Below are 25,107 nucleotides of genomic sequence, written 5' to 3' on the forward strand. Positions count from 1 at the left end.
TTTGTGTAGACACACCCTAAACTCCCTACATGATGCATATCCTGGGTGTTGAACACAGCGTGGCAGTTACCTGGTGTAGAGGTATAGGGAGAATTTGTGTTAACTTGAGTATCCTTTTACTACTTTGAGGCATCCTCAGTCAAAATGCTGATCAAAACCCCCATACAACAGTTGAGTGATTGCTGGTCTTTTGGGCTTATTTTGCCATTTACTCATTCTTTATTAGCTAGTTATCATAAATAGAAATTGTAAGCATAAATTAGTTAAATGTTTTGAAATGCTATGCCAAAGAGAAGCTCAAATATGAACATTGCCTTTTTAAAAAATATACACTGTATGGCAGGTGTTCTTCATACAATGTTCTACAAATAGATGCATGACAAAATGAAATGGGCAAGTTAAGAAATAAATAGTAGTATTTCAGTTTACATATAACAGTATTGTAGCAATGTATTTAAAGGTGAAAAATGTCTTCCATTCATGTATGCAGAGTTTGATAGACTTGGTTTCCATTAAATTCTACCCAACTAAGTGCTTCCTCTTTTAATGCTCTGTTACAATGGCTACGTCTACACGTGCCCCAAACTTCAAAATGGCCACACAAATGGCCATTTCGAAGTTTACTAATGAAGCGCTGAAATGCATATTCAGCGCTTCTTTAGCATGCGGGCGGCCGCGGCACTTCGAAATTGACGCGCCTCGCTGCCGCGCGTCTCGTCCAGACAGGGCTCCTTTTCGAAAGGACCCCACCTACTTCGAAGTCCCCTTATTCCCATGAGCTGATGTATGATTCCCATGATCAGCTCATGGGAATAAGGGGACTTCGAAGTAGGCGGGGTCCTTTTGAAAAGGAGCCCTGTCTGGACGAGACGCGAGGCGCGTCAATTTCGAAGTGCCGCAGCTGCCCGCATGCTAATGAAGCGCTGAATATGCATTTCAGCGCTTCATTAGTAAACTTCGAAATGGCCATTTGCGTGGCCATTTTGAAGTTTGGGGCATGTGTAGACACGGCCAATGGCTGCACTGTTTTGACTTTTTACAATACTTTCCTCATTTCCAGATAGAAGGAGTGAGCCAGGAAATGCTGCAGATGGGGTCACATAGCCAGAAAGCCCTTCCAGGGACACCAGCCACATGCTGCTTTAAAGGGCACTTCTCAAACAGCTCTTCCCTGCACAAGTTGCTGAGGCCTGCCAAGCCATTCACAACTAAGCTGAGCCTTTACCTATTTCTGATTCTCACTTGTGAGAGCCATGGACCCACAGCAGCTGCACACCCTCAGGATTGTCCTTGCTTGCCTGCTGGCAGCCATCCTCTGCCTCCTGTAGTGCTGGAGACCCAGCCCACCATGGCCCCTGCTGCACCCTCCTCAGACCATCCAGCGTGTGTGTGAACACACTCTGCAAGCTCCGACTGGTGGGACTGGATCGTCCTGACTGAGTGGGATGATGCATGCTGGCTGCAGAAGATTAGAATGAAGGACACTTTTGTGGAGCTCTGCAGCTAGCTTGCCTCCCTCCTCCAATGCCAGGACATCCAGATGCAGCCAGCCCTCTATGGCCATGTGAAAGTTCGTCGCCCTGGACAGCTACTGCTCCATCAGGCAGCCGTTCAGGGTGGGCAAGTCCCCCATCAGGGCTATTGTCCTTGGAAGTAAGGCACGCTTTGCTCACTGGCTCAGCAGGGGAAGTTGAGAGGTGACTGTTAGGCAAGGGGGATCCTCAGGGACCAGGGCTGGGGGTGGGTGGGACAGGGAGGTCTAACCCCAGGAGACCATGATGCCTCATCTATACACAGGCCTGCTGCTGGAGCAGCAGCCCTGTTGCTGGAGGGGCAGCTCTGTGAGGGGGCTTCCCAGAGGGCCCAAGGTTGAGTCTGGGCAGGGGCATCCCAGTTCAATTGATGCAACTGATGGCATGCATATTATCATCAGACCCCTGGACCACAGCGCCGGATGCTATGTCAACTGCAAGGGATACTACGCTGTCATGCTTCAGGCATTTGTGGCCCATTGGGGGATGCTTCATGGGGGTATTTGTGGGCTGGCTAGGCCAGGTACACCATGCATCCATTTTCAGGAACTATTCCCTGTACCATAGAATGGAGGCTGGGACTTCTATCCCCCAGTGACAGTGGGCCATTGGGGGATGTCAGCATGCCCCTCTGCATGCTGAGTGACCATTTCTGTGCCCCTTCAGTCCTGGCTTATGCAGCTGTACATGGGCCACCTCACCCCATTCCAAGAGGTCTTCAACGGCTGGCTCACACACATATGCTACCCACTGAGTGCGTCTTTGGCCACTTGAAGGCAAGATTTAGTTGCCTCCTCACACACTTCAACGTCAGGGTGAAGAACATCCCCCAAGTAGTGGGGGGCCCTGCTGTACTCTCCACAACCTGGTTGAGGCAAGGGAGGAGAACTTCCCACAGGGCTTTCTCACCAAGGCAAGCCCTGGATTCAACCTGTCTACCAAAGCCCCTGACCACCAGGTCCACCATAATGGCTCCACATGTGGGAAGCCCTCTGGGAGGCTTTTGCCCACAGGCAGGAGTGACCCCCCAACCAGGCACCCCCTGCAGGCACCTCCTGACCATCCACCCCTCACCATTCTCCTCTCCTAATAATGGGGGACATGGGGTTGTTGCAACTGTTAACTTTACTCAAACATAAGAACATTAAAAAAATAAAAACTGTGCATTGAACTATATACACATCCTTGAACAGAGGTAACTATATACAGTGAGGTGAGCTTGGGAGGGGGAGTGGCATGCCAATATTGGTGGGGGAGATGCAAGGGCACTATTACAGGAAGGGGGTGGAGAGTTGTGAGCCCCAGTGGCCATGAGAGCCCCTCTCCACCTTGGGTGTGGGGTCCCCCCAACCGCTGGGGCATGGAGAGGGCTGGGAACATGGGGAGGTGGAGGTCCACAGGCTCAGCCTTGGTGAGGGGGCTACAATGCTGGAGTTCACTCTGGCCATTAGCCAGGCCTCAAGGCCCTGGAGAGTGGCAGGTGAGAGGTCTGCCAGCAGGTGGGCAATTAAGGCCCCAGGGCGTCAGGGTAGGCAGGTGCAGGGGTGGCTGGAGGCACAAGGAGGCTAGGCCAGCAGCTCGGTGAGGGTCCCACACAGTGCAGAGCACACCCACCACCTCCACCGATGTGTCCTGCTGCCAAGTCATCTCAGCATTGTTGAGCACCAGCCACTGCTCTGCAAGGGTGTTTTGGTGGTGGAGGGTGGCTGTGTAAGCAGCAGCCTCGGGCCCTGAAGGACACTGGTGGTGGGGCTGGTCTGGCCCTCTCAGCCCTCACTACCTGGCTCCGTGATCTGCCAGCCTGGATGGGGCTAGTTGGCCCCTGGGGTGTGCTGGGGCTCTTCTGGTCTTCAGATGACACAGCTGTAAAGGATGTGGTGGGGGAGGGTCAGTCCCCCTTCTTGGCCATGGTTGCTGTGCTCTGTGCCTCCTGTGGGCAACTGTCCCCCAACCCCCTACCTGAGGGGCAGGCATGTCCCATGGATGTCCCCATAGCAGTGTCACATATTCTCTGTACAGTGGTCTGTGCCATGCATGACCTCCATGATGCCTTAGAGATGGTGCTGGCTGTGGCAGGCCCCTCCACCAGTAACAGGCTAGGGAGCAAAGGGGTTGTCTGGGCCAGCGGGAGTCCCTTCTCAGGTGGCAGGTGGTATGGGTGCAGCCTGGCCCTTCTCAAGCCCCCTCCACAAACATTCAGCTCACAGCGCTATCCACTAGGATGGGTGCTCAGTGTCACCTGTGGGTGTGCCCGCATGCCAGGGGTGCACTCCAGTGTGGGATATCTGGGGCTGCGTTCGGGTGTGGGTGCCACCCCAGGGTATGTGATGTGCTGCATGCTCACCAGACAGTCCCTCAAAGAGATTGGGGATACCTGGGGGAGGCTGAGAGCGCCTCAATCACCAGGGACGCATCTGAGGGCTCATCCCCGGCTGTGACCTCCAGCTCTGGGTCCAGTGCGCTGGCTTGACTGGCAGGTCCAGGCTGGTCCTTGCCCAGACCTAGCTCCCCTTCTGGTGTGTCAGGGAGATCCGGAGCTGCAGTGTTCAGGGTGCCACAGGGTGGGGAGCAGTCCTTGCCCATGAGGAGCTCATGTAGCTCCATAGAATCACAGAGTCATAGGGCTGGGAGGGACCTCAGGAGGTCATCTAGTCCAGCCCCCTGCTTCAAGCAGGATCAACCCCCCCGTGACTGGAGCCTGCCCCAAGTGTCTGGTGCTGTTCCAGGCCTACGTATACCTCTGTTGCAGCTCATTTACTTTGCACCAGACCTGGTCAGCAGTCCAGGAAGGGGGGCCTTGGGTGGCCAAGCCACTGGCCAGCCAGGCATACACAGGGAAATTCTGCTGGTGGTCTGTGTTGTCCTGAAGGAGGTTCTGGAGCTCTGGCTTTGTCTATGAGGGGGTCCTCTGCTTCATGCCTTGGGTGGGCTGCTGGGACCCCTCAGCCTGCTCCCTTGGGGTGCCCTGCATGTCCCAGGATGGCTTCCTGCAGACCACGGTGGCTGGAGAGCCTGTGGTGCAGCAGCACATGTGCTTGCTGCCTCCAAGTTCTCAGCCTCCTGCCACAGGGTTTCTAGGTCCTTTCAGCTTTAAGAGTGGCTGGACACAGAGACCCTAGAGCCCTGATGTTGCTGGGAGGGGCATCTCTGCGCTCCAGCTGACTGCTACCATGCAGGACTGCTCTTTTGAAAGAAGGGCTTGCAGAGTGTCTATACACACTTCCAAAAGATTCTTTTGAAAGTAGGCATTCTTCCTGCTCCAGGAGTAGAATAGGACCTGCAGAAGAAGTGCTGTGTTCTTTCGAAAGGATTTTGAAAGAACACATTTAGTGTGTGGATGCTCTGCATGTTCTTCTGAAACAGCCCTGGTTAGACCAAAAGAGCTTGCTAGCATAGAGGCAGCCAATGTGTTTTAATGCCTCATGTTCTTTGATGTCACTACCTTTATTATCTCAGTGCACAGGCAGCAGAGCAGATATGGTAATAGTTGAAAAGTGAGCAGTTGCCAGCTGCTACATTTCCACAGTTTAACTGGAAGTAAAACAATGATCTTTTGCCAAAAGGTTTGCTATCTCCCAACATATGTAAGACCAAATCACTTCTTTCCAATTTGCAGTGGGGTTCTTTATGTGTATCCAAAGGACATATTTGGTCTATAAGTAGATACAAGAATGAACTGGGGAAAAAAACATTAGGACATAAATACCACTGTTACCACTATTTGAGGGAGGGGGAAATTTTCTGTCTAGCAGTTTATTTCAGTAGGAAGTTTATTGGCAATTTTGACGTTCTTTTGATCGCTTTATATTAATGAGGTTAATGAGAAATGTGTTGACTCTGTTGATTCCATCTCTTAGGCTCCAGCCACACTACAGAGGTCTTTTGAAGTAAGATATTTTGAAACAGCTATTTTGACATAACACAGCTACATACAAAATGCATTTTGAAATAGCACCCAGCTATTTTGAAATTTGTTTCGGGACACATAGCACTATTTCAAAATGGTGCCGTTGGGTACAATTATGGCTTATTTCAAAATAGCCATATTCTGTGTGTTCATGTCTATTTAGAAATAACTGTTTCAAACTATCGGAGGGGTAGCCGTGTTAGTCTGGATCTGTAACAGCAACGAAGGGTCTTGTGGTACCTTATAGACTAACAGAAAAGTTTTGAGCGTGAGCTTTCGTGAGCACAGACTCACTTCATCAGATGCGTCAGATGCATCTGATGAAGTGAGTCTGTGCTCACGAAAGCTCACGCTCAAAACTTTTCTGTTAGTCAATAAGGTGCCACAAGACCCTTTGTTGCTGTTTCAAACTAGGCATTGTTCCTCCAGCAATGAGCATTACCAATTTTGAAATAATGCAACATAAGGCTATTTATTTCAAAATAGCACGTGCGTAGTGTATATGCTAGCAAAGATATTTAAAAAATGACTCTTCTCAGAATAACTCTGTAGTTTGTATGTAGCCTTAATGTGCACCTTGGAGAATTATTTTGTAAACAATGAAAAGAGTGAAATTGGCAGTACAATAGAAACTCAGCGTTAAAAAACACTTCAAGAATGAAAATTATGAATAACTCTGAAATGTTCATAATGCTGAACAAAGTGTTATGGTTGTCTTCAAAAGTTCATAACTGAACATTGATTAAGTACAGCTTTGAAACTTCACTATGCAGAAGAAAAATGCTGCTTTTAACCACCAGAATTTAAATGGGAGGGAGCTACTTCCTTACCTGGTCAAATCTCTTTCTAGACTTTCGCCTTTTTAGTAGTTTACATTTAATACAGTACTGTACTATACAGTGTTTTTTGTTTGGTGGGGTTTTTTTTTGTTTTGTTTTGTTTTGTTTTGTCTTTGCTGCCTAAATGCATACTTTTGGTTCCAAACAGTGTGTATAGTTGATGGGTCAATTTGTAACCCTGGTGTTCAAAACTCTGATTTTCTACTGCATTAGCAGCTTAAATGGTTGGGGGGGGGTGTGGCTTGAGTGACAGGAGGTTTTACTAAATGTGAAATTTCTTCCTAACTTAAATCCTTCTGGAACATAAATAACGACATTCTTTAATCTTTTATTCCAAAGGGTCTCTAGCCATTGGTGACACACACAAATACTTCAGAGTCTTCTAAGAGTTCTCGGTTTTGCGGGGAGAAGCTGAGATTGTTTTGGTGGTGGCATGTAAGTATGGATGGGAAATTCTCATTTTTTCCAAATAGATCCAACTTTCTATTTTTTAAAAAAATGATGTTTCTGGACTTCTTAAAAGTTTCCAAAACTTTGAGTAATAAAAAGATGAATTTTCAATTGTTACATTTTCAACAATGTAATTTGATATTCTGCTAATCAAGTATTGTATAACTGTTTCCAGGGGGGACAAAAACACCATCAAAGATATGTTAAACATCTGAGTGAGGTTAGTTGTACTGGAGTAAACTGCAAGCATTATTAGGACAGCTTAAATTGAACAAGATGAACCTCCAACACTCAGAATCCTATATTTAGACGTGCAAGGTGGCTTAGGTAACATATAAGGTGACCATCCATCCTATTTTTGGTGGGACGTCCTGACTTTTTTTTTTCTTGGTTTTTTTTATGAAAGGGACTAATTGTTCCATATTTGCTGCTCAGGTGCAGCTGCCTGCCAGAGAGTATGTACTGTACGTCAGTGGTCTCCACAATAGAGGGAGCCAGCCATTTAGCTACTTTCCCCTTCCCTGAGGCTCAGGGGAGGGGGAGTGCCCTGGTTGCTCTGTCCCTGCTGCTTCCTCGAGGCTCAGAGAAGGGGAAAGGGGAGCGCCCCCCGTCCCATATATGGCCATGGGTGATATGGTCACCCTCATAATATATTTTACTGTATCAATTCCTGTTGGTGAAACAGACAATATTATGAGCTTACACAAAGCTCTGGTGCACACGTAGGAAAGGGTAGTCGGATTCACAGCTAGATTCAAGGTAGGACAGATTGTCCAATATGAGGACCTACTATGTTACAAGAGACCATTCCAGGAGAAGTAGGCAGCTAACAGCTGCAGTCAAAGGACAAAGCAGAGTCAGTGGGTTATGCAGCACATCAATCAAGTCTACTCCTACCCAAAGCCCAGAAACATCCTACTCCATAATCTCCAAGGGACAGAATTTTCACTTTGGCAAACTAGAATTATTTTTTTATTAATGTCACCTCAGTTCTTTCACAATGATGACTCCACTGACAAATCCACATCACCCAGCTGTCACAGAAAAAAAATCATCTGACTGGACTCTCCACAGCAGATGAATCCACACATTTGAATCCAGTGGTTGGTTCATGGGGTAAAGGGAGTGGGAAGAGGGGAAGAACTGTGAAATCCTTAATAACATAGCCTAATAAACATTACACCCTCTTCACAACCAGGCAGGTTCATATGTAGTACCTGAAATCTGGCCACCCTATTATCAAGCCAGCAAACAAGAGCTGTCATTGTAATGCTCAACTATGAAGACTTACATCCAGGGGTGACTGGTGAAGCAGGGGATGGAGGGTGCACTGGCCATGTGACACACAAGGACTGAGACAACCCCCTTCCACTCCAGACCCTGTGCCTGCTCCAGTCATGCCACCTCTTCCAAACAATGTGAACCAGAGGACTAATGGGGCCAGGGGCAGTACCAGCAGCAGGGGGTGTGGCGCACACATACACACACTCATCCACAGCAGCTCCGTCTCACTCTGCTTCCTCAGCCATGTCACTCCACTTCTTGCTGGTAAGTGCTGAGGCAGTACTGCTCCTTTCCCAAGTGCCAAAGCTGGAGGAACAGAGCAAGCTGGGGCTGCCTTTCTCCACCCACCGCTGCTGTTGGTGAGTGGGGAAGAAGTGGGGTCTGGACCCCTCTTCCTGTGAGCACCAGGTCCCGCTGATGGCCAGCCCCTAGCCCCTCCCCCCAGTGTTTGGTGGGGGGAACCTGACTCCTCATGCTCTCCTCCTATATCACTTATGACTACAACACTGAGGCCAACTAACAGCTCTCCAGTGTCACTCTGCACTTCACCCAGGAATTTAAGGATATCAGTCACTTTGCAAAACAACTCAAGAAAAACTCTGTAATCTCAATCCCTTCAGAAGACCCCACCAGTGACCTGCAGGCTTCCTAAACGAAGGGAACCAGGCAGACTCATCAAATCTGGTCAAGGCACTGTTACTGAAGGAGTATCAGGAGTCTTAGAAACCATCTTCAAATTGCTCCTCCAAGACACAATTGACTTCTTCCAGAAACTGCAGCATTAACAACCTCCATAAAACACCATCCTTGTCACCATGGATGTCACCTCTGTATGCAGCAACATACCTTATAATGACTGTATTACTACCTGTTTCTAATATCTCGAAGACTATGGCAACACCCTGATATCCCCTCCAAATACGTTGCCAAACTCAGCCATTTCATCCTCACCCATAACAATTTTACATTCAACAGCAAATACTTCTGCAAGGAATGTGCCAGCAGGAACTCAATACTGCTGAAGGAATGGAAGAATATGTGTCTCAGAGGTCATTTGCATGAGAATGCAAAGGTGTGCATGTGTGATACCTTGCAACCAAAGCCTGATGGGTAGCAAGGAAGCAATGTGATTTTGTTTATTGTAAATATATTGTTGTAAAATCACAATTTATGCTGATACTCAGTATAAGATGTAAGGAATGTGCCAGCAGGAGCTCAATAATGCTGGCACATTCCTTAAACTTCCTACAAACTGTGGGAACAGCTCTGGGTATTAGGACAAATCCCCAGTATGGCCAACTTATTCACAGGCTACCTCAAAGTAGTATGTCTGGAAAAATGAACAAAAAAACTAGTGATTTATCTGAACTACATCAATAATATTTTAATTCTTTGGACAGATAGCCTGAACTCCCTCATAGGCTTCCACCACAGTGACAACCACCACCCATTGTGTGGGTGCACATTCTGGGTTGCAATCCAGAACGGTATCAACTCTTATTTTGTAACCCCAAATGCATCATAATGCCTTCCCAATGTGGGTCTCTGGCCTGTGATGTGCCTACAGCCAGCAACAAACCTGCAATACATGTATGTATTGGGTAGTCCAGTTCCAATGCTTTGGGTCCTGAAGCCTGCCTGCAAAGCCACAGATTTCCACGGTCTTCCACCAGGCTTGATTAACAACTAGTATAGTGATACCACCTTTTCCCACCCCCACATATTTTCAAAAATATTGTTCTGAAATGTTTGTTCCAGGACAGGAATGATTATATATGTAATGTTTGTTGCCCTTTTCAGAAGGCATTATTCAACAGTTTGCTACTTTATTTGGGCTACACAAGCAGTTCTGTTTACACGCATCACTGGTTTGGTTTAGATTAAAAATGAAGTTTATTAACAAAAGATAAGATTAAGGGAATTAAAGAGCTAAAATTAGAAATGGCTACCAGCAAATACAAGTGAAGACATCTAAAACTTAACAAGTTTTGGTTCTAGGCTTTTTTACTATGGTCTTTCTAATCCACTGTCTTCCAACAAGATGATGACTGACCCTCTCTTCAGTCATAATCTCTCTCCCCCAAAAGTGCTGCTGTCTGCTTATGTCAGTGAAGAAGGCAACATAGAGTTTTGTAACCGAGCACATAGCTTTCTTCTTCTTCCCTATGTGTGTTTGCTGAAATGCAAATATTCTGTTTCTCACTACCATCTCCTCCCCCTGCTGTCTTAAAGATCTCGTGTACTACTTGTACATAAGTTGAGGTAAATGCACATTCCTTAGTTTAGGATTGACCTGTTTAAAACTCTTATCTAGACTGGGCTGTCTGATTTTGCACATGTGCTAATAACCTCGTATGAGGGAAGTAATTACAGACAGTACCTTTAAAAACCCAGGTTCTCTGGTCCAGCAACATCTGGGCCATATTTACACTAGAGAGATATTGCAACAAAAAATTCTGTCAGCAGATTACAGCCCCTCACAAAAGTGGGTCGCTCTGCCGATCTGCTCGGTCGACAAGGAGTAGCCAGACTGCCCAGCCACTCTCTCGACAGAATGCCAACAGGAAGCACAGCAGACAGTCCTTCCAGGTCACTGTCAACAGAGGGCCCTGCGGAGCATCTACATGACTTTTTTATCAACAGATTCTGTGGGTAAAGGTGTTCTGCCTCTTGAGAGAGAGACAGAAGGCTGTTGACAAAAGAGCTGAGTTCTGGTGACAGAACACATTTTAGTATGGATGCTCCACAGGTTTTGTCAACAAAATGCCTGTTTTGTCAACAAAATCCTGTAGTGTAGGTGTAACCCTGTAGTCCTATGTACTGGTGTCCAGCAGCTTGGCTGGGGCTGGAGCTGGAGCTGGTGGCAGCAGGGCTGGGGGTGTCATCCAGCAGGAGTGGGGCCAGAGCAGCCAGCCACAGCTGTTGCCAGAGCCTTCAGCCAGCAGCAGTGGGGTCAGCAGCAGGAGGCTGCAGTGGGCAGCAATGAGGCTGGGGCTGGTGGTAGGGGGGCCAGCAGGGGCTGGAACTGGGGTGGAGGTGGGCTGGGGACCAGTGGCAGAGGATCTCCCTGGGTCCAGCAAATCCCCTTGTTTGGGACCAGTGAGGTCTCAAGGGTACTACATACACTATGGCATCATTGACTACTAACAAGGCATATTTTATACAAAAGATTATTACACTAACGTATAGGGTGTGAATACATGGGTGCTTTCGATTACATCTATCCATCAGACTCTTTCTAGAGCTCTCCTACCCCACTGACATCCTTTTCAATCATGAAACTCTACAGACAACTATATAGAAGACACCCATGGACTTTGCTCTCCTTCACAGAAGCAGTAACCACCTCAAATCACACCAAGAAATTTGAAAAGTCAGGTACTCAGGTACCATAGAATTTTCTCCAATAAGAAAGTCCAGGATATGTACCTTAACACACTTAAAACTGCCTATACCAAACAAGGATGCTCTACCATAGTAGAAGATCTCAGTGTGGAATAAGCCACCCGAAGTGCCCTGTGAGAGCCTACTTAAATATGCCCCAAAGGGAGGGGGAGAAAAAGTAAAAATAAAACACAAGATCTGAGCCTACACTCCTAATTGTCACCTACCACCCAGCCTGGAACCTACATGGATTATCACTAAACAATTATAACCCGTACTTGAGGGGGACCACATCCTGAAATAACTCTTTCCAGAACCCCATCTGCTGGCCTTAAATAGCTCTCCAACCTTGCCAAGTTCTTAAGAAGCAAGTTCCCCACAGCCCAGGACTCACTAACTCAAAGCAGTACCAGATATTGTCACATATAAGCTGCGTCTACACGTGCACGCTACTTTGACGTTAGGCGGCGAGACGTCGAAGTCGCTAACCTCATGAGGGGATCGGAATAGCGCCCTACTTCGACGTTCAACGTCGAAGTAGGGACCGTGTAGACAATCCGCGTCCCGCAACGTCGAAATTGTGGGGTCCTCCATGGCAGCCATCAGCTGGGGGGTTGAGAGATGCTGTCTCTCCAGCCCGTGCGGGGCTCTATGGTCACTGTGGGCAGCAGCCTTTAGCCCAGGGCTTCTGGCTGCTGCTGCTGCAGCGGGGGATTCATGCTGCATGCACAGGGTCTGCAACTCGTTGTCGGCTCTGTGTATCTTGTGCTGTTTAGTGCAAGTGTGTCTGGGAGGGGCCCTTTAAGGGAGCGGCTGGCTGTTGCGTCCGCCCTGTGACCCTGTCTGCAGCTGTGCCTGGCACCCTTATTTCGATGTGTGCTACTGTGGTGTGTAGACGTTCCCTCGCAGCGCCTATTTCGATGTGGTGCTGCGCAACTTCGATGTTGAACATCGACGTTGCCAGCCCTGGAGGATGTGTAGACGTTATTCATCGAAATAGCCTATTTCGATGTCGCCACATCGAAATAGGCTACTTCGATGTAGGCTTCACGTGTAGACGTAGCCATATTGCTGTAACAGGTACAAAACCTCCAACCATATCCCTATTACTACAACGATCAGTACACGTGACAACATACATTTCAATATCCATGGGTCCTACACATGTGTATTGCAACATGTGATGTACCTCACCCAGGGCACTAAATACTCCATTGGCAACTGTGTGGGTGAAATGAGACAATCACTACTCTCCCAAATAGACTTTCAGAAAACTGATAGAAGACAAAAATGCAAGATCATCTGTGGCAAACACTTTTAAATTCAACAGTCACTCCACATTTCACTTTTCAGTCCTTATCCTCAAAGGAAATCTGTGTGACCACTTCACAAGATAAGCTTGGGGATTTAAATCTATGAGTGTGCTAGGCATTAAAAATCATGACTCAATAAAGGCACTAGATTTATTGTTCATTGCAACAAGCTACTTACCATCCTTTTGTCCTATGACTTCAGAGGTGTTAACTGCCTATTTCTTCTTCAACCAGTGAGGGTAAACTGAGGCTAGTGAATGGGTTGTACAAGTGGCACACCTTCATCTTAGTGGTCTACAAGATTGTCCAAAACAGTCTCTTGAGATAGGGTAGCCTTGTAACTGTGCTTGGGTGCCTAGAATTTGTGGGGTGTGCCATCTGAACCATAGCAGCACTTTGATTGGATGAAGAGGGAGCACATGGCTCTCACAATAGTACAATCAGCACACGCTTCCTTCACATGCCTTTGCTTTACATGCTTGCCATTAATATCAGTAGGAAAAAAAACTGTGCAGATGAAAACTTGTAGAATCTGGCAACCCTGTGCAAGGGTAAACAAAAAGTCTTGTGAGCCACATGCAGCCCTTGGACTGCAGGTAGCCCACCCATGCTTTAAATCAAGTGAGAGCAAAATGGGGGGCAGGCATGAAATTTTTAAAGGGAGAGGGTGTAGTATGATTTGTGTCACGTGTCAGGCTCATCCATCTCATTTAAAATGATGAAATAGGTTACTGGTTTTATGTATGTGTATTCTCTTACATACTGATTTATAAAGTTTTTGCATTCTACAAACTTACACATTCCAAAAGAAGGTTTTTTTCATATGAACATAACCAACATTTCTGTCAGTTTGGATTACATTAGACAGGTTGGCGAGGGCAGGGGGAACCCTGCTAATTGCAGGGATTAAAAGTGGGGCCCTCCGTTGAAAGTTTGCTCACCCCTGCCTTAAATGATCTTTGCAGCATGAGTTAACTCTTTATGCTTAACAATCTGTTCCACCTGGTGTTTCTCTCTAACACTCTGAGTACCTTTCTCAGGCCAGGAAAACTGTTCAGTGTAAGTTTGAAAACTTCTCTTTTGACCAAATGCTGCTGGTAAATAAGAGGTATTACCTGATTCAATTTGTCAGTCGAATGTCCTGGGACCAACACAACTAAAGCTACTCTCCTCAGCGGCCAAATACCTTGTTTTGTCATGATTAAGCTAATTCAATGCATGTACAAGTCATTGATAGTTAAATCTGTGCATATGCAATAACAGAAGTGTACATTTTTGACAGGAGTCATGGCTAGGGATTCTTGCCCAATTTTACCTACTCAGCTTTCCCATTACAGTAACCGACTGCAACTCTAAAGAACAAGTGAAGTGCATAACAGGGTTTAAATTCAGACAAAGCCAGACAGAGTGGATCTCCAGGAAATACTTTCAAACCTACAGGAGCCGCAGCACCTCTGATAGGGCTTCTGCCCCAAGCTCTGATGCACTCCATGGGGCTTCTGCCCCAGTGGTTTGGGAAATATTTAGGAAGAATTTAAGCCAGGGTGGGCAATAATTTTGATGGGGATGGGGAGTCACAACAAGATTTTGAGAACAACAAGAAGTCTTGTGCCATCTTATAGACTAACACATATTTTGGTGCATAAGCTCCATAAGCCACAGGACTTCTCGTTGTTTTCAAAACTACAAACTAACACAGCTACCTCTCTGATACTTGTCACCAAACAAGATTTTGGTAAGTGGGCAAGGAGAAGTGGTAGGGTCTGGGGTGGCAGTTGATGCAGAATGGAACTTGGGGAAGGGGAGTGGGGTGCAGGAGAAGGTGTGGGGTCTGCGAGGGAGTTAGTTGAAGGAGGGGGGTTGTGACCTGGGGTAGGGTATTGGGGTGCAGGGTCCAGGAGAGGATTCTGGCTTGAGGGAGGCTGTAGGAGCGGGTGTAGGGTCTTAGAGGGAGTTGCGGGTGTAAGGTTCCAGAAGTATGCTCTGGCAGGGAGGGGCAGCTCTTGGCCAGCACCACTCTCAGGCTGGCTTCCCTGCCTGCCAGCAGGCCTGGCCCACTCACCATTCCATGTGGCTCTCTGGGCTGGGAAGGGAAGGCCTCTCAGGCTGTCTCCATCCCCAGCAAAATCAGTTCTTATTGACCAGAAAACAACCCATGGGAGCTGAGAAATTGTGCTGCACTGTTTCCAAACCCAGCAAAATCTCTCAGGTCCCATTAGTCTGTTTTGCTGGGGGCTAGGGCCAACATCTGAAGCTCTCCTCCTCTGCAGCCTTAGGGCTGGCCCTGGGCCAGATTAAAAAGCTTGGTGAGCCGAATCTAGCACTCAGGCCTTATCTTGCCTGATTTGTAAAGCCTTCTTGTGGGTCATGAGCAAGTTATTATAGGGCCACAGCAAATTTGAGCAAACAATCTGGGTCTGAGTCATGTGTTCTAATAGCCAAAAGTCACTTCACCTGCTTTTGCAAGCAGGCCAATGTGGCTGGACTCTGTAGGGTGGTGAGATGGGCCAGGACCCCACGGAGCAGAGTGGCCAGAATAAGGAGACCCAGGACTTCTCCCTGTCTACCGGGTCCAAATCCAGGGCCCTGTCAGTGACAGGATTACCAGCCACCAGTTTAGTGGGGATCTGACCCAAACACACCAAGCTAGTCTCCAGGTCACCAACCACCTCACTGCAGAGCCTCCCCCGGTTACTTCCTATCTGCTTCTCTGCAACTTGTGGTCTCTTGATCCTCCTGGTCTCTCCTGCTGTGAGACCTACAGGTCATGAGTCACTGCTGGCTGGCTGGTCTCCATGTAGTGAAGTGTTGGCAGTCCTTCAGCAGGAGTCTGCAACACACCTCCTTCCCCTCTAGTGATGAACTCTTAATAAGCTGGGCTGTTCCCTTTTATACCTGGCTTCCAGCTGGAGTAGACCCAGCAGAGCCAAGGAGGCCTGGTCTCCTCAGCCCAGAGAGAGGAATTAACCCCTATAGTCTCAGTGCCCTGCAGGCATGCCTCATCACATGCTCCAATTTTGCTGCAACATAAAAACCATTACAGTTAATGATGGTGTGTACAAACACCATTGCCCTGAATGTACTAGTTCGCAAGAGTAAAATGTAAGAGTTCTGTAAAGCTGAAAATTTTCTCTTATTTTTTCTTTCCATGTAAAAATTAAAATTAATGAAAATAAATAATGTGAACCAGTTTTGAGCCGCTCAGCTTCAAGTAGATTTGTCATATCTCTAAGTGATGTCACTAGACTGACTTAACTTTTTAGTGTAGACCAGTCCTCATTTATACTGGCTATCTTAGCTCAATAGAACTGGTATTGATAAGCTTTTATAGGACAGACCCACTTCTTCTGTCCTACGAAAGATCATCACCTAATAAATCATTTTGTTAGTCTTTAAAATGCTACCTAACTGCTGCTTTGTTTTGTGAGAATACAGACTAACACAGCTACCTCTCTGTTACTTAGCAGTGTTAAAGCAGAGCTAACACACATATCCCAAGCTGGGAAGCACACTGCCAGGTTCAGCGTGGATGCAGAAATATTATGTGAAATTAAAAAAAAAAAGAAAGAAAACTTTTCTCACTTCTTGAATAAGCCATTTTTCTTGTGTCTTCTGACATACAGTGTTCAGAAACAAATAATATACACAAGGTGTTACGAAGCAAAGATGGTGAAAAATTGCAGTAATGGGACTATCTGCTAATTTACTTCTGGAAGTAACAATTACTTTGAGAGTGTCTGAAACCCATAATGTGCCTCAGTGACATGTTGTACCTTTGTTATTCACTTCTTTAGCTAAAAGATGCATGAAATCATGTACCCAGACAGCCCCCTGTTGGCTGCAGTGTTGTGGAGGCTCCAAAAAGAATTCTAGTTTAATTCAGCATTTGCTTGCCTTCCCTAAGTTGCTTTTAGATTCACCTGTATCCAGTGGTTACAAATAAAAAAGCCATTTTGTTTGTTGTATCGTCTACCAATTTAAGTTCAACGTTTGTCCCTTTTATCTCTAAGATAATACATATAGAAAGCTGAGAGTTAACCACAAAGCCTTCTGTCAGTTCCCAGAAGGCTCAACTGAAGCACGGTTCCAAAGGTCCATAGTGAAGACAAGTGTTTGGTTCTTCTAGTACAAATTAAGACCACCTCATCAACATAGTAGACTTGTATTCTGTGACAATGTAAATGAGTCAGATATAATTTTGGGGTAATATTACCATCCCCAAAATCTGAGGAAAACAACATATGCGAAAAGATGGGATGGGGGTGGGGAAGAATGTATGAGAGTTCAAATTCATCACATGTAGGCTTCAGTCTTATTTTCAGACTATTCTGATTAGGCCATAGGGATCTCTACAGCAGCTTCTGCCTTTTAACCAATTAGAAGTCTGACACCTGTCTTTTCTGAATAAATGTGTCATCAGCTTTTGCTTTAATAAGATACAACACTATCAGGGAGAGCCATTTTTTTCCTGTGTTGCTTCTTATCTTTTCTAAAACTCTTCTTTCTCTTTTATGAGTGTTAAGTAATTAACTATTGAAAAAGCTATTCTAAACTGGCTGTTGTCCATCTGAATGCTCCTTAGTGCAAGATATCAAAGAGATCCAAGCCTGAACTTTCAAAAGGAGCTAGGGATTTGGGGGTGCCTCAATTTTTGAGTACCTAAGTTCAGACACCTTTAAAAAGGCTTCAGTTTGAGGGAAGCAAAGGTTCACTGCTTTCTGAAAAGCAGACTGCTTAAGAGGTCTGTGTCTACACTTACCAAAAACTTCAAAATGGTCATGCTAATAGCCAGGTTGAAGAACACTAAGGTGGGGCTGAAATACATATTCACTGCCTCGTTAGCATGCCACCGGCCGCAGCATTTCAAAATTGCCACTTTTCTCTCTCGCGCGGCTCATCTACATGGGGGTCCTTTTCGCAAGGACCCCACAAATATCAAAATTCCCTTATTCCTAGGAGCTCATAGGAATAAGGGGATTTCGATGTTGGTGGGGTCCCTTCGAAAAGGAGCCCAGTGTAGACGAGCTGCACAGGAGTGAAACACCACAATTTCGAAGTGCCGCAGCCAGCGGGATGCTAACGGGGTGCTGAATATGCATTTCAGCGCCTTTTTAGTATTCTTCAATCTGGCTATTAGCATGATCATTTCCAAGTGTTTGGCAAGTGTAGACGTAGCCCAGATTTCACAAGCTGAGTACCTTAATAATGAGGTATGGTCACTAGTCACTTACAAATAGACATCTTCTTTAAAGGACTGTTACAGTACTTTTAACTGTTGCAGTTAATCTATTTGGTACCCTCATCACTGCAGACAACAAACCTTCCCAGAAGTGTAATCACAAAGCTCTCTTGTGCCTCCTCGGGACAGTGTAAGCTGGCAGAATGTGGCAGTCCATCACTCAAAGGACTTTCCAGGACTCCTACTTCCATCAGAGACAGTCTCCTGATACATAGTAACAGAGAGGGAGCCGTGCTAATCTATATATTATCAAAACAAAAAAGTAGTCAAGTAGCACTTTAAAGACTAACAAAATAATTTATTAGGTGATGAGCTTTCGGGGGACATTCCCACTTTTTCCAATTCTTCCACTTTCACGGGACACACACACTATAGCCATGCCAGAACAGACTCAATATTGGGTCTCTCCCACGAAAGCTCACCTAATAAATTATTTTGTTAGTCTTTAAAGTGCTACTTGACTGCTTTTCTCCTGATACATGACTTGGGTTTGTCTTCAGTTTGCTTCAGATGTTTTATAGGTTTTTAAAAACACTCATTGACTTCAAGGGAAGCGGTTAGACTAATGCTAAGCACTTTGGAAAATCCCACCCATAAGCAACAAAGTAAATTCTGTGTCCTCACCTAATAAAGTAGGCACATGGGGAACACACAAATTCTGAACACAGGGGCACTGGCATGATTGTGGTATTGACCCATAAATCAGGAAACATGGCTTTAATTCCTAATAGCGCCACAGTAGGACGTTGGGTAAGTTACTTAGGACCAGGTTTTTTACACAAATAGTACCTAGCTCCTGGAATCAATTGCCTAAATACCTCTGACAATCTGATTAACCTCTCTGTGCCTTAGTTTGCTATCTATGAAGTGGAACAATCCTTCCCTATATCACCAAAGTATTGCGAAGACAAATTCAATTATGTTGTTAGACCCTGAGACAGTGTAGTGATAAACATCATAGTAAACGTTATAAAGAAATAGTAGATTCCATCTTAATCTTGAATTTCAGTTGTCCAAAATTAGCAACATAAGTCCTTACACTTTAGACCAAAAATCTGATTTTTTTTTTTAGTTTCTATCCAAAACTTCAACACACAATTACTTGAGGAAATGAGGACTAACGTACATCTATCTATCTACCTGACTGCAGTTGCAGTGTTTAGTTAGGCATCTACATATCATATTTCTAACTGTAACTCAATATGTGGTGTAGGAGGGATAGCTCAGGGGGTTGAACACTGGCCTCCTAAACTCAGGCTTGTGAGCTCAATCCTTGAGGGGGCCACTTAGGGATCTGGGATAAATAGATTAAAAAAGGAATGGCTCTTGGCCCCACCAAAAGAACAGGGGACTGTACTCAACAAGGTCCCTTCCAGGTCTATGAGGCATAGACTTGGGATCCTTTCTATAATTTGAGGTGTCTTTAAAACTGTCACCCACACTGCACTTGCTAATTTTCCAGAATCACAGCAGAAATGTGAAACAACAGCAAAGTTTTAAAATGTTTGTTTCAGGAGAATACATTTGTATTCTGTTCCATTATTTTCATACCAGTCTTAGAACAGCACCAATGAAGCAGCTAGCATCTCTTTTGCCAGCAGAGAGATTGTGTAGAACCTTGTGGGGACAGAAGGCGAGGGAAGTTGAATGTTAACTCTGTAAAGGAGCTTTCTGACTTCAGCCTCTCAGTGGAAATTCAAAAGAATAAAGGATACAACTATTTTTAATATTTTGTTTGCCTTATTGATCCAGTTCTACATTCCAATTCAAGATGCATGCTTTTTCTCTAAGATCATAGAATCATAGAACTGGAAGAGACCGCATGAGGTTTTATAGCCCAGTCTTCATACTCAAGGAAGGAGTAGGCATTAGCTCTACATTTATTGAAATCAGGAAAAAAAGACAAATTAAAAATAGCTTTTACAGGCATATATATAATTGACAGGTAGTCATTAAAACAAGCTATTGTTATACTTTCCTACTACTTATAATTGAAGACTGAAGTAGCTAAATATATTTACAAATCATGGCCCAGATTCTCACTGTGCCAGGTTTTGCTTGACATAGCAGAAAAGAGTGGAGGCAAAGATGGCTTTAAATCTCCCACTGTTCTTGGATCTGCTGTGGGGCTGACCAGTCTCCAGGAAAAATTTAGAACAGCCTCTTGGCCACTTTAAATTTTGATCAGCAATTGACTACCAACAGGCTGTTTGGTAGCCAGACATCACTGGGGTACAACATATTCTGGCCATACCCTGTCCCCACCACACCCTCCGTCATGCTTCAGCATGCTTTCTGCACCAGTTGGGACTTTCAATCTTCCTCCCCAAACAGTGCTGCAGTACATTAATGCAGGTTATTGTGGGCAAAGCAAATGCCAAACAGCCAAATGTGGACAAGGATTACAATGCCTTTCTACTCTGAGGAATAGCTAAGTACTCTGTTTCATTATGTCCTAATCTGTGATTAGATTACTCCATAACTCATGTCGGGGTAGCCACGTTAGTCTGTAACTTCAAAAACAAAAGCAGTACTGTGACACCTTAAAGACTAACAAATTTATTAGGTCATGAGCTTTAGAACTTGTGGTTATTTATTTTCCTTAATCTTATTGAAAATTGAAGTAATTTGTGCTTCTTTCAAATATTTCAAAGAGGTTAGAAAGCATAATTTACTCTGGAAGCTATGATGCTATTACCCCATCCATTTACATATTCTGGGTGCTCACACTATTGTTAAAAATATTCCCAATGAATTTCCTCAGAAAATGTGGTGTGACCCTTGTCTATAATGAAGGAGACCTTTCACCCTTTTCTGAGGATGGTTAAGTATGAGCAATTATTCCAATCTTGAGGAATATTTGGTGTTCTTAGGAGTAAGTGTCAAATCCTTATCACAGTCTCCACATTGTCACATTTTATTTCTTTCAGAGCACTTGGATAATCAGCATGTACTCCTGGAGATTTACTGCACTTGAGTTACTCAAGCTACCCATAACCTCTTCCTTAGAGACCTCCTGGTCTGTTAAAGCTATACTCTACTTTCCTGTAAAACATGCCCTTGGGATATTACTTTCTGTTGCCTTCTATATGAAAAACAAATGAATTATTTGCATTAAACTTCTCTATAACTTTTCTGTCCTTTTTTATTTTTCCTTTGGTACTTTATGGGGCATAAAGATACACAAAAAAGCCTTATTGAATCAAATGTCTTAAAGAATCTAATATTTTCTTTAATGTCTTTGGTTGTTTTTCATATTGTATATTTGTTCTTTTAATTCCTGGGTCCAATATCAAGCTTTGACTATGGCAAAAAGAAACAATGTAACCTGATGTAGATGAAAATTATTCATATAGCAGCTGTTATTAAATGTTGAATGGGTAACTGAGTAAAGGTAAGGGCACCTGATACTTCCCATTCCAAGATTACCCTTATTTTAGGTGTTTTAATGTTGTAAAGCTTTAACTAGGTGGCCTGAAGTTTCCCATGTCAGGTGTCTGCCTCAACTGAATTTTTATTTTAAAGTTTCTACAAAACTGTTCAGCCATTAATGATAAGAAGATTAGAGGAAAATGTTTTGTTTTGCCTGCCAGAGTTACTGAGCTAACTACATCTCTGATGCCTCCTGATCTTGTTAGAAACAATCTTTCTTGTTCATATTAATCACATCCAGACTGTTAAGGTACAAATTAGTGTATTAGTTTGTCATGTTGCCGATTCACAATTTTGTTCTGGGTAAAACAACTACAAGTCCTCCATCTCTTATAGGTTCTTGTTCCCCTGGGAGGAAAAGAACAGGAAAGCATAACAGTATGGCTACACAGCATAATTTTGGCAACAAAATTAATGTGGACATGCAAAAGAAAGTTCCCAAAAAGAAAGTCACCAAAGCATGTTTACACTGCTTTCATCCATTGGCATAGTATGGCCACGTTTTTACCTCCCCTGTTGGCAGAAAGAGCAATGCGCAATAAGAATGCTTCCCACAGTGCATGGTGACACCTTCTGTTCTAGGCACTATGGGAATGCAAAACAGCACACACAGCATCTTGGGAATGTGGAAAAAGTCCCATCAAGGACCACTTTGTTTCCCAGCCCTCATGGGCTTCCAGCTCCCTTTTGCACCATTTGTGAAACTGCTAGACATTGCTGCGTGCTCCATAATCTGCAGTGAGAAATCATGGATCCCACACTTCTCTCCTGTTTTGCATTGAGTGTCATGAGGACACCATGCTTTGCAGCACAGTTACTGACAGAGGAAGATGTGTTGTAGGCAGATGTTACTGTGAGGGACATGGACAGCAGCAATCTGTCATTGCATTTGGCTGCCACAGAGCACATGTACAGATGATCACTTTTGGACTAGGAAAACCAATGTCTTGTAAATGTGTGTTGAAGAGCAACAGCTACAAAACTTTCGGATGTGCAAAGCAACCTTCTTGGAACTGTGTGCTGAGCTGGCCCCCAAACTGCAGTGCAAGAACACCAGCCTGAGAGCTGCCCTCGCAGTAGAGAAGCATGTGGCAATTGCTTTGTAGAAGCTGGCGACACCTGGTTGGTACCATTTAGTTGCAAATCAGTTTGGAGTGGGGAAGGCTACCACTGAGGCTGCACTTCTGCAAGTGCGCAGGACAATAAATTGCATTTTGTTGTCCAGGACTGTGACTCTGGGAAATGTGGATGACACAGTTACTGGCTTTGCAGAGATGGGCTTTCCAACTGTGGTGGGGCAATTGATGGCACACATTCCAACTGTTGCATCAGCCAACCTTTCCACAGTGTACATCAATTGGTAGTAGGTACTTCTCAGTGGTGCTTCAGGCGCTTTTGGTTCACTATGAACGTTTCACAAATATAAAAGCCGGGTGGTCTGGAAAGGTGCATGATGCACTCATCTTCAGGAACACTGGCCTTTACAGAAAGCTGCAGGCATTGACTTTCTTTCCAGACCACAGTGGACCCCTAGTGATCCTGGGTGATCTGGCTTACCCTTTACAGCCGTGGCTCATGAAACCTACGTGGCAACTGGACAACATAAGGAGCAGTTCACCAACAGGCTGGGCCAAAGCTGCATGGTAGTTGAATGCGCATTTAGCAGATTGAAAGAGAGATGGAGGTGTTTTGGGCAGGCCAGACCTTATGGATGATCATATTCTTGTGGTTATAGGCATATGCTATTGCTTACACAAATCCATGTGAAAATGAGGGTGAAGTGTTTGCTTATGAGTGGCGGCCTGAGGCCCAGCACTTGGGCACAGAATTTGAGCAGCCAGACATTAGGGCTGTCAGAGGAGCATGTTACCATCAGCGAGGCTTTGAGGAAGAGCTTCGACAATGAGGGGCACCAAAATGTGTCTCTTTTGGGGGTTGCTTCCCTAATGCATCTCACCAGTCAACCTGAGTAACACATTCTCTTCGCAAGAAATACATCAGCCTTCAAGCGGGGCCTGAGCAACTGGTATGTATTGTGGAACAGCAAATACATTGACCCCTCAACAGTTTTGCCTTTATTGATCATGATCACACCAAGGATGAACATTTGCTGAGAAGGGATGGTTAGGGTTAGGGTGGGGGTGGCAACCTACAGCTCTGGAGCCTCACGCGGCTCTTTGAGAAGTCAGTTGCGGCTCGGGATGCTGTAATTAGGCTTACCATGCGTCCGGTTAACTCTCTGTCCAGCCAGGTTTTTACAAAATCCAAAAATGTCCAGGATTTTGCTCAGCTCGTGCAAACTCTTTCTGCAGCCCTGGAGCTTCCCTCTCCCCACCAGCCATTTGCCTCTGCTCAAGTTACAGATGTTCCAACTAGTTGGCAGGGAGCAAAGTCAGAAACGGAATGGACAGAAGTGGAGCCATGCCAGGAGATAGTAGGAGGGGAGTTCCCCCCTCCCTTTTTGTTTGGGGAAATAAGATCTGTGGGGTGCAGGGGTGGAGTTAAAGCTGGGAGCTCAGTCCCTCCAGCCAGCAGTGTGTTTGCAGCCAGGCAGCCCAGGCATTGCCACCCACTGGCAAGGTAAGCACTCTCCTTGTAGGGGGTGGACACAGGCTGGGCGCACAGCCCAGCAGGCTGAGTGCTTGCAGCCCAGCTGTGAATGGATCCAGTCCAGGGCTGGGGACAAGCAGCTCCCAGGGAGGCTGCATTGCTAGTTACCACATAGCGCTACCCTGGCCTGATTGCTGTACAGTTACTGTCAGAGTTTTGGACATTGTACTCAAGTTAATTAATACTGAGATTTTCCCAAGCTATGTACTCAGGGGAGCAGGAGAGAAGAAAAAAAGCGTTCAGCTTGGATGGCAAAAGGGTGCTCACATTCACCATCGGCTATTGGAGTCTCTTCCACCTTCTTCCCTAGGTCTGTGATGATCTAAAGGCTCAGGGCCTGCCCACCCTGATGGGCTTTCAGCTTCCCTTCTTGCTCTGGGCTGTAGGTCCCAGCAACTAGGATGCTTCAAGAGCAAGTTTGCCATTGGTTGCAAATGGGGATCAACCAGATAGGTTTTGGTTCATTCTCCCAACATCTCTGTGAGACAGGAATTATTAAACCTATTTCACAGGTGGGGCAACTAAGGCTGAGAGAGACCCAGGCCTCACAAGTGCTGCAAACCTCTGTCTGAAAAACAGGCCTGGGCTAACTCTGGTTTGCTGCCAGTGTGCTTTGAAAGCCACTCTCAATCTCAGTGGGCCATTTATGGTCTTCTGCTTAAGTTGAACCAATGAAATGTTGGAAAAAGAATTCATCTCCAGATGTCTCAGTTTCTGCTCTAAACACAAAGCAGGGGGCATGAAATTTCACAATGGGGGCTCAGTGCAATCAGCCTCCTCCCTGCGGCCTCTGCTGGCTCCCCTCCCTCCCTTGCCATTGCCAATAGAGTATGGCACATAACTTATGGGAGACTGATGCTCACTTCTGGGGCGTTGGACAGGCTAGAGAAGGGGCCCTGCTAATTGCAGGGACAAAAGGTAGGACCCATCATAAAAAAGTTTGCTGACCCCTGCTATATTGCCTGTTCCTCAGCTGAGCCCTTTTGGATTGCCAATTAACTTCTGGTAGTCATTGCCACTAGCTAAGACTGAGCTTGGAGCTTACTAGGACTTAGAAAAGGGTTAAATATTTACATGGATCACATTACAAATCATTGTGTGTGTGCTGTTCTTAACA

The 25,107-nt window shown here is 45.5% G+C and overlaps 1 long non-coding RNA gene across 1 annotated transcript in view; it reads left to right on the plus strand.

Annotated features, from left to right (window-relative positions):
* The window catches only part of LOC142009458 (uncharacterized), a 107,612-nt gene extending 86,530 nt beyond the window's left edge, over nucleotides 1–21,082 (plus strand). Inside the window, exons 4-5 of the long non-coding RNA XR_012644474.1 lie at nucleotides 6,618–6,713; nucleotides 20,879–21,082. This is a non-coding gene — a long non-coding RNA (uncharacterized LOC142009458). The remainder of the gene's footprint in view (nucleotides 1–6,617; nucleotides 6,714–20,878) is intronic.
* Nucleotides 21,083–25,107: the final 4,025 nt, after the last annotated feature.

Source organism: Carettochelys insculpta, chromosome 1 (genome assembly GCF_033958435.1).
Source record: "Carettochelys insculpta isolate YL-2023 chromosome 1, ASM3395843v1, whole genome shotgun sequence".
Taxonomy (NCBI): Eukaryota; Metazoa; Chordata; order Testudines; family Carettochelyidae; genus Carettochelys; species Carettochelys insculpta.